This window comes from Trematomus bernacchii, unplaced genomic scaffold, assembly GCF_902827165.1.
Source record: "Trematomus bernacchii unplaced genomic scaffold, fTreBer1.1, whole genome shotgun sequence".
NCBI lineage: Eukaryota > Metazoa > Chordata > Actinopteri > Perciformes > Nototheniidae > Trematomus > Trematomus bernacchii.
The window spans coordinates 55509-69579 of NW_022987749.1; the positions used below are offsets into that span (position 1 = coordinate 55509).

Here is a 14071-nt window from a genome sequence, read left to right on the forward strand (position 1 = left end):
AACTCAGTTACGAAGCTGTATAACACGACCACCAAAACGTCAACTCCATACCGTGTCTGAGGTCGGAAGGTAAACAGAAGCATACAGCGGAAGCGGAAGTTTTTCTTCATCTTCTCTCGGTTTTTTGGCGAATTGCAACTTTAAGGTGCATACCGCCACCTACTGTACTCGCCGTGAAGTTGTTTGCGGCCTGTCAGTAAACCCAAAGCAGAAGAAGAATAAGTGACGTCAGCGGCTCATTTGCCTAATCCACCCCCAGGAACTCATTTTGGTGTGAACGCGATATGCTTTAGTTCATCAGAACTAAAAGAACTCTCATGAACTAAAGTTCTCATGAACTACTGTGGGAAAAGTACTTGGTGTGAACGCGCCTAATGATGTCACGGACTGACACAGAAGTTGTAGTACCACCTTTTGGCCATTACCAAACATTTGTTTCAACGTCCGTCTCACTTCCTGGGGTCTTGCTATGCTCATACGGATGATTTAATTTAGGTCACAGTTCATGATATTACAAATGTTTCTGACATGTTTACTTTAGAAAGAAAGGGATTTGGGACATCTGAATAATAATAGTGGGAGATTTTACAAAGCTTGTGTGAGCTTGGGTGTAGTGGTATGTTGTTGACAAGTACACAATCAATCACAATATCGAATATTCTATGTGGTTGGCTTTGTGAGCATATCCTCTTTTAAACTCTGAATGTCTCTTTTCTTAGAGTAGTCGTATTAAAACTTAAGGAATAGATATTATTAATTGTTTCAAACTAACATTTTGTTTTTAATAGTGGCTTTAATAATAATACATTGGATTTTTATAGCGCTTTTCCTAATGCTCAAAGACGCTTTACATAACATCAGAAACAGAAACAGTACAAAGGCTTTAGGCTTATTTTGTTACTAAGCACACACTGCTGTTTTTAAATGAAGGTCAAAGTTCATGACCTTACCATGTTTATGACTTGTTTACTTAAAAAAAAGAAGAACTTAGGACACCTGAATAATGAAAGTCAGAGACATTACAAAACTGAGCTCTTGGGAGCATGTTCAAGGTTCAAGGCTTTTATTAGTCATTCTACATAGCTACAGTGTAGTCATGACGACGAAAATATTAGGTCACAGTCTCCTCCAACAGTGCAACACAATAAAACTGAAAAACTGAGCAAGTAAATACAAAAAGAAAAATAGTGAAATAGTGAAATAGTGCAATAAGAGTCTATATACAAAGTACATGTAAAGTTTGAAAACAAGAGTTTAAGGAAACAACCTTTGGGGAACTCCACATCCTTTGTCCGTGCATCCTTTTGGTACCATTGAAATATTCTCCATCTTTAACCTGATTTGAAGCAAACTGGGAATGTGTCGGAAATGTAAACTAAGAAACTTCTCTGGATTATGTTACACAGAAATAATTAAAGTCCGGTTTGGTGTTGGACAGTAACAACAGTAACATCAACAAAGAGCTGTGTTAAATTCTGCATCCTGAATAATTCAGTTTTGCGATGTTGACGCAGATCATAAATGCAAACGTTAATCAAACCCCCTGCCCACCAGAATTTGAAGCCAATGGAGCAATACGGTCATAGATGGGGAAAATGGTGGTTTTGAGAATTAGTTGGTTCCTCAAAGCAGCTCAGTGTATTTTCTGAGAACTGCTGGGGAAGTGTTTCTGTGAGAATCAGCAGCAGCAGAGCTCTGGAGGTGCTACCCTCTGATGATGAGCAGATAAACATGGGAGTTCAGCATGTTTGTTTACACAATACATGATTACATTCATTAAATTGTGATTTTGGTGTAATGGTGTGGCTCTATATATTGCAATACAATAACATATCGGTACCCAATGGATCAGAATTGTATTTAAATCATCTCTGCATTGTGAGCAGTGCAGATTTGGTTTCAAGCAACAGGGTGACCTAAAACTTGCAGTATCTCAGTTTGTTATTACAGTAATCTAACCTACAATGGCATAGACAATTTGTTTTACAATTGCCCTGTCACTATATATACAAATGGCAGAAAGCTAAGTGTAACCCTGGATATGTGGCTTTTAAATCTAGTTCACAGTTCATGACCTTGCTAAGACTTTGAGAGTGAAAGTTGATTGCATCGGTTGTTTCAGCACCAGCCCAGAACAAAGTTTGTTATGTTTAAGCTGTGGAGGAAACTTCTGTGTAGTAATGCATGGAGTCACCGACTCAGGAAGGAGACACGGTGAGAGTTGGAGCTTTGATGTCAAACACTGATGGGTTTATTCAGAGTATTCGTCCGGAGGATTCACATCACAAATCAAAGAGTCAGAGGTTCTGACCACACGGTAGAGTTGCCACATCAATTCTGAAGAACCTCTCTCTATGCTAGACCTTTTAACAGGTTCACAGAGAGTAATCAACATCTCTGAAGGAGTAGACTAAACACTGAATCACCTGCGTCCGACGCTCATGGCCTCAAGGATTTCACATCCTAGAGCCCACAAACACCGATAAAGAAGTGCCTCAGTGTTCCCACAACAATTACCCTTCGTGCCAGTCAAGTTGACCGGTCACACACTGGTGACAACACATATGGCACCAAGGCCTTTCCTTAAAGGAGATAACACATGTCAGAGTAAAGGTTAGATATCTAGAAGAATTATTCCTTAACAGTTCCTCTCTTTTTATCATTTTTGATAACCTTAAAAAATTAGTCTAATAATTCTGGTCAATACTTAAATCAATAGGCGTCTTCAGATTCGAGTGTGGTCTCACCTTACATTCAATTACATCACAAAGTAGAGTAAGATTGAGACATTCAATCACAATGATTGATACAGGCAATCATAATAGGAAAAATTATCTCTCATCAGTGTTTGGAGCATCTTTTGTCAATAAGTACAATAATAAACACACATAAAAACACAGATACCTAATAGCAAAATATTTGTTTTAAACTAATATCTTTTATCATTTTAAACCATTAGTTAATGTCATTTATCAAACTATAAAATCAAAACCAGAAACTGCTTAAAGATTTGCTTTAAGGCAATCACTAGTCAAAAGCATTTTAAAACTTAGGATCATAAGAGATCCAGCTAAGGCATAAAATTCACAGTGGTGATTTGATCAATCTGTAATCCACAAAGTTGCAGTGTCCTCAATTTTAGGATTACTTTACGTTTACTTCATTACGCTTTAGTCAAGAGTAAGGCACTTAGTCTTAGTAAAATCAATACATTCATTTTAGTCAAGTACATTGTTCAAAATCTGAAAAGGAAAAGTTAGGCAAATATTCAAAGACTTTTGTAAAAACCTGGAAAGGAAAGATTAAACATTCTTAAAACTTTAATTCATACATTTGTAAATGCTACAACTGATCTGTACCAAATTAAGTCTATCACTTATTCTTATTAGCCATACTTACCTGAACATCTACTTATGGTACTTGGAAAGGGTTCTTCTGTGTTTATCTAATGTTGAATATAGAATATCAATTTCTTTTAAATTATAATTCTCTAATTTGAGGATCAACTATGCTACATAATTGTTATATCAATTATTATAAATATTTGTTTTGGGCCAAAACTGAAATTAATCCAGTACTTGAACATCATTTTATGTCTGTCTGTGCATGGGTAATACATTAAAGAGTTGTGTGTTAAGCCTGATTGCTGGATGATTAAGGTATTAACATTATCTGTTATAATATTAGAAATACCTTATTATTCAATACTTTATAATCTGAGAATATTTATTTATTAATTTTGTTTAGTGTGAAAATGTATCTGATCTGACTAAATATATTTATCACCACTATTTAAACACATGTCTGGTTCATTGGAAATATAAAAAACAATCATTAATTGTACATCTTTAAACATCTGGTCATTCAATTCAAAGTTCATCTTTGTACGAGAGCTGGAAGAACATGTCCGTCAGTCTCTTCGTTCTCCTCCTCCCTTTATGACACCGAGTGTCTGGTGTGTAAGGCATCCTGATACTGTAGATTAGCACTGAGGTGCTGATTGGCTCAAACTCTTCTTCATCAGAGCGCCATATTTCAACCCCCCAATTGCTCTGCTTTTGTGTGGCTCATTCAGTGAGCACTGTAGTTAATCCCCGAGTGAGACGGAGGCTCATCTGCCGGTATTCCTTCTGCTATCTGCTTGAGTACAACTGCGTATTCCTGATGCATCCAGGTGTCCCCCCCCGTGATGGGAGAGTTTAGGAAGACATCAAACTCCTCCAAGAAATATGGAACCTTGTATTATAGAAGCCTCTGAAACCCTCGCTCGTCCTGCAGGGTTGTCTGCTAGAGCCCACCGAGCAGAAAGATGAAGAGAAGAACCCCCTCTTATCAGAAAGGTGAAGAGAAGCATCCCATCTCGAACGACCTCGTGCTTCCTTGCACGTGGCTGGGGGTGCTCTCTGCACCCGGAGAGTGTGACCCTCTCTCTCTGACCCTTGGCCTTGAGAGCTGTCCTAGTTATTGGGTTAACACCTGATAGGATGGTTTTTCTGAGTGAAGACAACTCAAAGTAATGGATTAGCACCATTATCATTTAATTACAAAAATAGGATAGGCCCCTCAGAATTATTGGGAGCCTTCCTGACACATGCACATTATCATTTTGAAGGTTTGTGTTAGTCATTGAACATGCAAGAATCATATACTCATCAGTCCATAGCAGAGACATGTTATTGTAAGTTAAAAGTGAGCTTGTCCCTGTGGATATAACCCCTTCTCAATGATTCTAAATGTCTATTAATTCACCATTTACCTTTTGATAAAATATTAGTTTATCAGAAATATTTTGTCTCTTCCATAAAACATAGGTTTGAGAAATAAATTACCCAATATAAAATAACTTACTCAATATAATTGACTCTTCCCTCCCTTTTCTTACATATGGTACATATGAAATAATAACTTAGGAGTCTATTTTGAGCATGGTATAGTTTATAATCTATTAATCGAGAAGACTCAGTATCACCTGTGTGCAGCTTACAAAAAACCATTGTGATAAACATATATTATGCAGGAAATGGATACATTTGTTGAAAAACAAAGCATATCTGATTTGGGAGGAAAAGTTTCATCCCTTTAACATCTGACGTATTACTGAAGGCATAGCATGAATGATATGGGTGTCTGAGGGTGTCATTACTGAGAAATGTCAAACAAATCAAAACCTTACATTGAAAACAGGTTTGCATTCCTCCACTTAAGGTAACGTTATCATTGGAAACAATAAAAGCTAATTGTTTTGATGTAGAATCTATATATTGAATCGTTAGAGCAGAACAGAATGGTTGTATTGTAGCCTGAGTTTTGTGCAGCCTTTAGTTTTACCAGGTGGAAACATTGTCTATATAGTGTGAATACATGTAGAACTAGACATTAAGAGACCCCTGACATTAGGCCTATTTGAACAATAGTAGGGGCTTTTACCAGCTCGCCAACTTACAGGCATCCTCTGCATAGCAGTATGAATAGCCTAAAAACAACCCACTCTGCGGTAACGAGAGTCATGTATCTGAACCAAATGCCCTAAGTGAAGCCGTTGGTCTCATCTGACTGACCCAAGGGTTTGGTGCTGGTGTGACAGGGAGGCTTCCAAGTGTTCATAGCAGATGTCATGCTTTCAGTTCATGGCTCAGTGGGGGGGAGCAGACCCATGTGAGACAGTATCAACGGCTGTAATGTTCAGTTTGAGGAGTGTCATTCTCTCTGGGAGCAGGAAATGGTGTCCATTCAGACCAGACCATTAATGTCATGTAGAGCAGCCATAGCATCTCTGTGACTGCACTCAGCCGGACTGCAGCAGGCAGAACTGGGTGACTTTTAGTGAAGCCGTCCAAGGCCATAGACAAAATGGAACCACGTACTAACAAAAGGGACACAAGGTCATCAATGTCTCTCTTTACCTTTGGCCTAATTGTAAAACAAATTAGTGGAAGAAATGTGGGAACACTAATCCATCATCATGTGACATTTAGAGTTAATTTAAATAATTACTTATGGGTTGAAGTCAAATTAACATTAACATTAGAACTAAAGTAAGTCAAAATTGGACTTGCACGGATCAGAATCTAATCAATACACCATTTTCCCAGCTCTGTAATGAAAAAGATATCAAGATTAGGTACATTACAGGAGTGTTAAAACATCCAAACATGCACACTTATCTATTCTAGTAGAGATTAGAGGACAGGTCTAATGTTGTGAACAAATGATCAAGTCAAGTTATTTTATTTATTTTATCTTATGTACCACATTTAATTTAGTAATTAATCTTAAATTACTATAACTTTAAAGAAGGCAACAATTTACAATGTGGATAAGGTGACTACTTATCCAAAGTGTGTGGGTGTGTGTGGGGTGTGTGTGGGTGTGTGAACAGCTTGTCTGCCCAAAGTTAAAACATTTGGGACAGCAGTGAGAATGTTATGAGAAACAATTTGTTGCTTAGACTGAACTCGAAGGAAGCTAGACTGGAACATTTAAAATAAATCAAAATACTTGTACATTAATTAAATACATTTGACATTTAGCTTGAGCTGGGTTCAATACTTTCTTTATGGTATTTAAATTGGGGCTCAAGTAGAACCTTTACATGGATTTGGCTTGCAACACAAAGTGATACCGATCTCTGTCTGTTTATGATTTGAAAGTCTCATGATTTAAAGTGTAGGGCTGTGAAGGAGAGGCCCTTGGAAACAACCTCTACTTCTTTGTTAACTGTAATTACTTATTGTAAAGAGATTGCAACATTATACTTTTAAATATTGCTCAATTCATTTAACACATTATTATGCACACTGTAATGAAAACGTCAACAAATATATTGATCCTGGCTTAACCAGCAACCTTTACTCTTTTGTTCATAAGCTCGGTTTCAGAAAAATTTGTCAGTAGTTTAACAACTATTAGAATTTTAGTAATGTCTATGGAGACCAATTGGTTGATACGAGAAATCATTTGAAGCAGTTTAATAAAGAATGTTTAAACTATATTTAAAACTGTAATTAAACTTCAACTTATATTAATTATCTGAATCCAGTGGCCAGTTGGAACAGATAATCAACAAAGTTTCCATTTTGCAGCAACAGCGCAAAATGTTTCAACAATAATTTGTATTATGTCCGAGTCTAGTTCTGTCTTATCAGCTTTGTTTCGGAATGTGTTCAATACATTACGTTTTTTTTTTCATTATTACCATACAATACATAGATTTAAGAATAAATGAAACAATAATACAACATTGACCTAAAACAGCAGAAGATTTTGCCACCCCTGACCTCCTCAGGCAGGTTTTTTTACGACCAGACAGTGATGCCTCTGAGGGTCTCAGGGTGCAGGACGGGGCATAGGTTTATAAAAGGTCACAAACATATCTTAACATACCAGCAATACAACTTAAAATGTATCTTAAAAGTAATATAATCTATTTTCTTCTTACACCTACAGCGCACACCCTGAACAGTGTGGCTTCTTGTTTACATGTTTCCTCTGCACACCTCGATGCAGGACATAAAAACATCTTTGCTATTTATTTTCATTTTGCAGCACATCTATACTACCAGAATTTTGCAAAACACTATATATTATTTATTTTCTCAAGTCATTTACTTTTGGTGAGTTAACTAAAGCTTAGTTTATTTTACCCTGGCTATGGACTGATTCATTATTAGTTGTTACAAACATGCACAAGACGGCGGTTTAGTACAAGAAAAACCACACTGCAATTAACGAACAAACATGATGAACTCGTAACAAACACCAGTGCGTCAGCAAAGTTCATCCAGCTCAATTTAGTCCGGATTAAAGAGGTTTCAGAGGGGGTAGGGACTATTATGATCTCTCCCCAATGGGGAATCCAGTGGGGCACCTTGACTCGTGCCCCCACCCTTGTATACAAGTCCTTAGATCGGTGCCTGAAGACCGTCCAAGAGCAATAACTAGCTTATCCTCTTGCGACCCCACTATCCCTGCTCTAGTGGTGCTATGCCCCCCCGATCTGGAGCACATAGACTTTTTTCCTCTACCCTTTCTATCCGAAACCACACAGTTAACTGTAGTCCTACTCGACCAGCCTACACACCTCCCATCATGTTCATCCCAACGATGAAAACACAGTTTTGCTCTACACTTGCATACCACTGCCCACCCATGATCAATTAGCTATAATTTTATGTATGCACCCCGGACCGACACCAGCTCCTCCAGCAATGTAGGGAGCCTGTCGCATCAGGTAATGCACGCACCTCGCACCGGCCAGCACGTCGTAAACGGCCACAAGCCACGAGAGTGCTTTTAAACCGTCTCATTTTTAATAGAGACGTCGGTGGTGTGGAGTTAAAGTTATAGACAAAAGCTGTGATTTTCTCCCTCTGAGTTCACTTCACCAGCTCATGCAGATACGGGGAGGTATTTTACACACATTCCCCGGAGCCGCAGCTGGAGCCGTGTTTTTTTTTAGAGGCGCTGGGGGGTAATATCTCTGGTTGCTTTAGTTAACTGCTAGTGTTGGCCGCTGAAACCCCCGGAATCTCGGCGATTTGTTCATTACAAATCTCTATTTTGATTTCACACAGAAGTTCCACTTTACTGCTGCCCTCATTAAGGTATTTTTAAACATCTCCGTGTATGCCTGCACGGCACATACGTCCCGAGCAGCACACACAGAGGGAACCAGCCAAGACAGAGTCCCTGGATGATCCCCTGGGGTTACTAGCCCCAAATGTTCATTAACCAAAACGAAACGCAGCCGCTTAGCTTCACAGATAATTTTAGGATACCGTCAATCACAGATTCTGGTAAGGCAATGTCCAAATGTAGATTTGAAATCACACTTACCAGTCTCTGAAGATCTGTTGGTATCCTGCCGACAACGCCAATTTGTGGAGGAAACTTCTGTGTAGTAATGCATGGAGTCACCGACTCAGGAAGGAGACACGGGTGAGAGTTGGAGCTTTGATGTCAAACACTGATGGGTTTATTCAGAGTATTCGGCCGGAGGATTCACATCACAAATCAAAGAGTCAGAGGTTCTGACCACACGGTAGAGTTGCCACATAAATTCTGAAGAACCTCTCTCTATGCTTAGACCTTTAACAGGTTCACAGAGAGTAATCAACATCTCTGAAGGAGTAGACTAAACACTGAATCACCTGCGTCCGACGCTCACATCCTAGAGCCCACAAACACCGATAAAGAAGTGCCTCAGTGTTCCCACAACAATTACCCTTCGTGCCAGTCAAGTTGACCGGTCACACACTGGTGACAACAACACATATGGCACCAAGGCCTTTCCTTAAAGGAGATAACACATGTCAGAGTAAAAGGTTAGATATCTAGAAGAATTATTCCTTAACATAAGCTAAAAAGTAATAAAGTTGGTTCAAGTTGTTCCTTTCAAAGTACTTTAAACTACATATTAACTTAGGCAATAGGGAAAATGGATAAAGGTAAAATGAGACAAAAGATATATTGGACACCATGATCTGAAAGAAGCTGATGATCTGTTAATGGTTTACTACTTTTTTTAATGTATTCCTAAATTCCATTTAAGGCAGAGTTTGAACAGACCCCGAAAAGCTCCAAGAGAAACAATTTGAAGGCTTTATTGCAATCTATACATATTTGCCTCTCTTCTATTGATGATCGCACAGGAGGGATATGTTTCCTCAACATTTTTTAGGTCCATATTTTTTACAAGTTAAAAAACCTAAAAAGGCTTGGAGTCAAGTTGGCCAGGACTGAGAGGACATTGAGCACATGTTATCATGTTCATTTTATGTGAACCCGGTTGTTAAAAGAATAATATGACGTTAAACATTAAATGGCCTCCTTTTGACCACAAGGAGATTATCATCGTTAATGTTCAAACATAACCACACACACAAACTTACACACAACACACAAACATTATGTAACAACTAATTATTCTGCAGATCTTACAAAGAGTTAAGTAGTTGTCCCTCTGTTACGAACCCACTAGGGATGAGTAAGGTAACACAGACCAGATGGATTTGGTAAGTAATTATAATAGGGTTTTAATGAAATAACAACAAAGATGTACAACAAAAAGGGAGCAAAGGTAACCTAAGCTAAACAAAGAAGCCAAAAGGGTGCAGGTCTACAGCTAATAACAGAAAGAGGACTGTAAAACATGAGCCTAGTTATCACACCTGAGATCACTTCCAATCAGCACTAATGGAAGGAGCTGCAGGAAAACACAGCTAACAAAAGAAACTAAACGCACCACTTTAAACACATATAACACACGACACTAAGCACATTTTATCACACCAAACACAGTCTGTAGTGTCCACGACACAAGAGCAAAAGGTATGAGGCGTCTGATCGAAGCAGAGCCTCCCGAGTGATAATTGTCCCCAGGCTTTGTAGTAATCTCCGGAAGGTGTGCTCCAATCAGTGTCTTCGGAGGAGGACCAGGAGATGACAGCCAACGACATAGGGGCAACCACACAGCTCATTTACATATTACACACAGCTGCAAACAATCTCAGACAGGTTAACGAGCAGACAGAAACAGCAGCCGTAACACCCTCCCTTGTCCATTCTCCACTTAAAGCCTCCGAAGACTTACCTCTTCATCCAAACACCCACATAGCAAACAAGTTAGGGTTGGACTTCAGAAGACTTGATTAAAGTCATGGAAATATTAGATATTTTTCTCCAGGCCTCGTGCACTAGCTCCCTGTTGATGGCTCTAGTTGTCCTGATGTGCTTCTACATCTTATTTTCTTCCAGCTTCAGCTCCCAGGATGAAGGAAAGGAACCACCAGGTCCAAAACCACTTCCTTTCCTTGGGAACCTGCTGCAGCTTGACCTGAGGAGACCCTATCACACATTAATGGAGGTGAAGCAGTGCCGAAAGATAAGATTCTTGTAGGTAGTTAGTCTGTTTTACAGCTATCTTATGTTGTGTGCTTTCTGTTGTGCACGTCTTATCATGACCTTATTTGTTCTTAGCTTTCCAGAAAATATGGATCAGTTTTTACCGTCTATATGGGAACAAAAAAAGTGGTGGTCCTGGCAGGTTACAAGACGGTGAAGGAGGCACTTGTTAACCATGCTCAAGAGTTTGGAGACAGAGACCCAACTCAAATTTTTCAGGAATATAATCAAGGGCATGGTGAGGAAAACATTTATAATTTAATTAAACCTACATCCTTCAGTTTTTTATTCAACATATTTTTGCTGAAACACTTTAAATCAGGCATTACATGGGCCAATGGTGACTCATGGAAAGAGATGAGACGCTTTGCCTTGACTAGCCTCAGAGACTTTGGAATGGGAAAGAAGGCCAGCGAGGAAAAAATCATTGAGGAATGTAACCAGCTTATTGGAGTGCTAAAGCAATTCAAAGGTAAAGGTCTTATTATTCAAATGTAATATCTGATAAACTTTTTCTGTGAAAATAGATATTACTTTAATATTGGTTCTTGTTTCCCTGTCACAGGAGAAGCTTTTGATACGACCCAAACCAATATTTTGTGCAGTCTGTAACATTATTTGCTCGATGGTCTATGGCATCAGATTTGAATATGATGATCCAGAGTTTAGGTCTCTGCTGGAGGATATGAGCAGACGTGGTCAACTTTTGGGCACCATTTCAATGCGGGTATGATTATATTTTTCGAATACCTTGAATGTGAGTATAGTGTGAGTATATGAATAGCAAAAAAATCTATTACATAATTAAACTTGACAAGTTTAGTAAAAATAACATTACCGTTTATTGTCTGCTTTTGGGGGCGGGCAGGAACAGTTAATAGACCTGTATATCTTTAAATATAACCAATGTGTTTTGTTTTTATTGTTCACAGAGGCACAAAAGTGTAAATCAGAAATTGTCTGCAAGAGCAAAAGGTTCTTCATTGATGTAACGACTTAATTTAGATGCATTTCATCTTCACCTGGGGGAGCAAGCCCCCTCTGTAGTCGCTGAAATCAAGAGGGAAAAACCCTGCTTTTGATAATTACATTTTGAATGTAAATGAAATACCATTGAACTTAAGCTGGTCTTCAATCTCTACCCGCTGAGTATTTGTAAATCTTAAATCTTTCTTATGTGATGTCTGAGGTTAGGGCCCTCACGTAAGGTCATTAATCTAATACAGCCCGCTGTGTTTTGGCAGAGGTACAATCAGAGACAACTTCCAGCTGTAAGAGATTGCTTTTGGAAAGGACATTGTTACAATTGATATTTTTATTCTTTGGCAGGTGTACAACATGTTCCCAAGGTTCTTCAAATGGATTGGGAACAGGAAGCTTTTCTTCAGATTGGGTGCTGCCAGTAGAAAACAGAACCTAAAGATTATCAGTCATTTGAAAGAGACCCACATACCACAGATGTGCAGAGGACTTGTGGACGCCTTTCTGGTCAGGAAGCAACATCTTGAGGTTGGGAAACATATATCAAAATAGATATGTTGGTCAAGTAGATGGGGATATTAGGAATTATGAAATATTTTGCTGAATGTACACTAGCTGGAAATAAAAGTAGAAAAGAGTATTACAGCAGAATGCCAGTATTGGTCCTGTACTTGCCTTTGTTTGTTGAATTGGTTAAGAAAAAGACGAGTGACATTGGTCAACTAAAGAGTAAAAACATCAGGATTAGGCAGTGCTTTTTCTTTGGCCACCGACGGAGCCCAAAATTGAAAAGGCCTGATTTTTTTACATTGCATTGACCATTATACTTTCCTTTTTAACAGCTTCTATTCATTTAGTATACAAAATAAAATGAATTACTTTACTTTTCATAATGGGCAATGGATATCCAAAGTTGCAAATTTGTTAAAAAACTGACGGTTTAACATACTGTGCTGTACATTTATGACAGTAATTGCAAAATTGCCTTAACTGCAAAGAAATACATATTTGTGATCAGAATTGTTTGAATAAAAGCAGTGATATGTGTTTACTTGAAGAAATCTGGGATTACCTACAGTCACTTTCACGATGACAACCTTATGGCAACAGTCTTGAATCTCTTTGCTGCTGGCACTGACACAACATCAGATACACTGAGATGGGCACTTCTGCTTGTGACCAAGTATCCAAAAATACAAGGTAAGAAGCGTAATAGATCCACATCCTTCAGACCAAGCAAAAAAACATGAAGTTCAAGTCGAATTGTCATCATAAAAATAGATGCTCTTCATTATTTAGACCAGGTCCAAGAGGAGCTGAGCAGAGTGATTGGACATCGTCAAGTACAAATTCAGGACAGAAAGAACCTGCACTTCGTCAATGCTGTCCTCCATGAGACACAGAGATTGGCTAACATTGCCCCACTGTCGCTTCCTCACAAGACTAGCCAAGATGTGACCTTACAAGGTCACTTCATTAAGAAGGTACAACTGAATGAAACACCTACTTTCCTCCATTAAAATCTTCATGTCTTAAAATGAATGTTATATGTAGGAAATGTTGTTTTTGCTTTAAGACATTTTAAATATATCACGTCATACAAAAACATATTTTCAACTCTGCATCCAGGGGACCACAGTGACTCCTCTGTTGATGTCTGTCCTGTATGATGAGAGTGAATGGGAGAACCCACACAGCTTTTATCCTGCTCACTTCCTTAACAAAGATGGACAGTTTGTGAAGCGAGATGCCTTCATGCCTTTCTCTGCAGGTTTGTGAGCTTAGGCAACACTTCTTGTTCACTTTGTATGAACTGGCAGATTAACCTTCACACTCTCTAACAGGTCTCAGAGCTTGTCCCGGAGAAAGTTTGGCCAAGATGGAGCTCTTCCTCTTTTTCACCAGCCTTCTGCAGTACTTTCGATTCACCCCTGCTCCAGGAGTTTCAGAGGATGAACTCGATCTGACTCCATGCTTGCGCCTAACCTTCGACCCAGCACCGCATAAACTGTGTGCTGCACCTCGACTAGGAAGTAATTGGGATGATGAATATTGATTGGATGTCAGAAGAGCTTATGTGCAAGCAATCAAAATCATTCTAAATATATTACATAATGTCTTTCTTGTAACTTGAAATGTAAAATACGAATGCAATTATTTGTTGTGCACAATAAAAAAGATGAAGATT

The 14071-nt window shown here is 38.7% G+C and overlaps 1 pseudogene; it reads left to right on the plus strand.

Annotated features, from left to right (window-relative positions):
- The first annotated feature begins 10595 nt into the window (after positions 1-10595).
- Positions 10596-14071, plus strand: LOC117496475 (annotated as a pseudogene).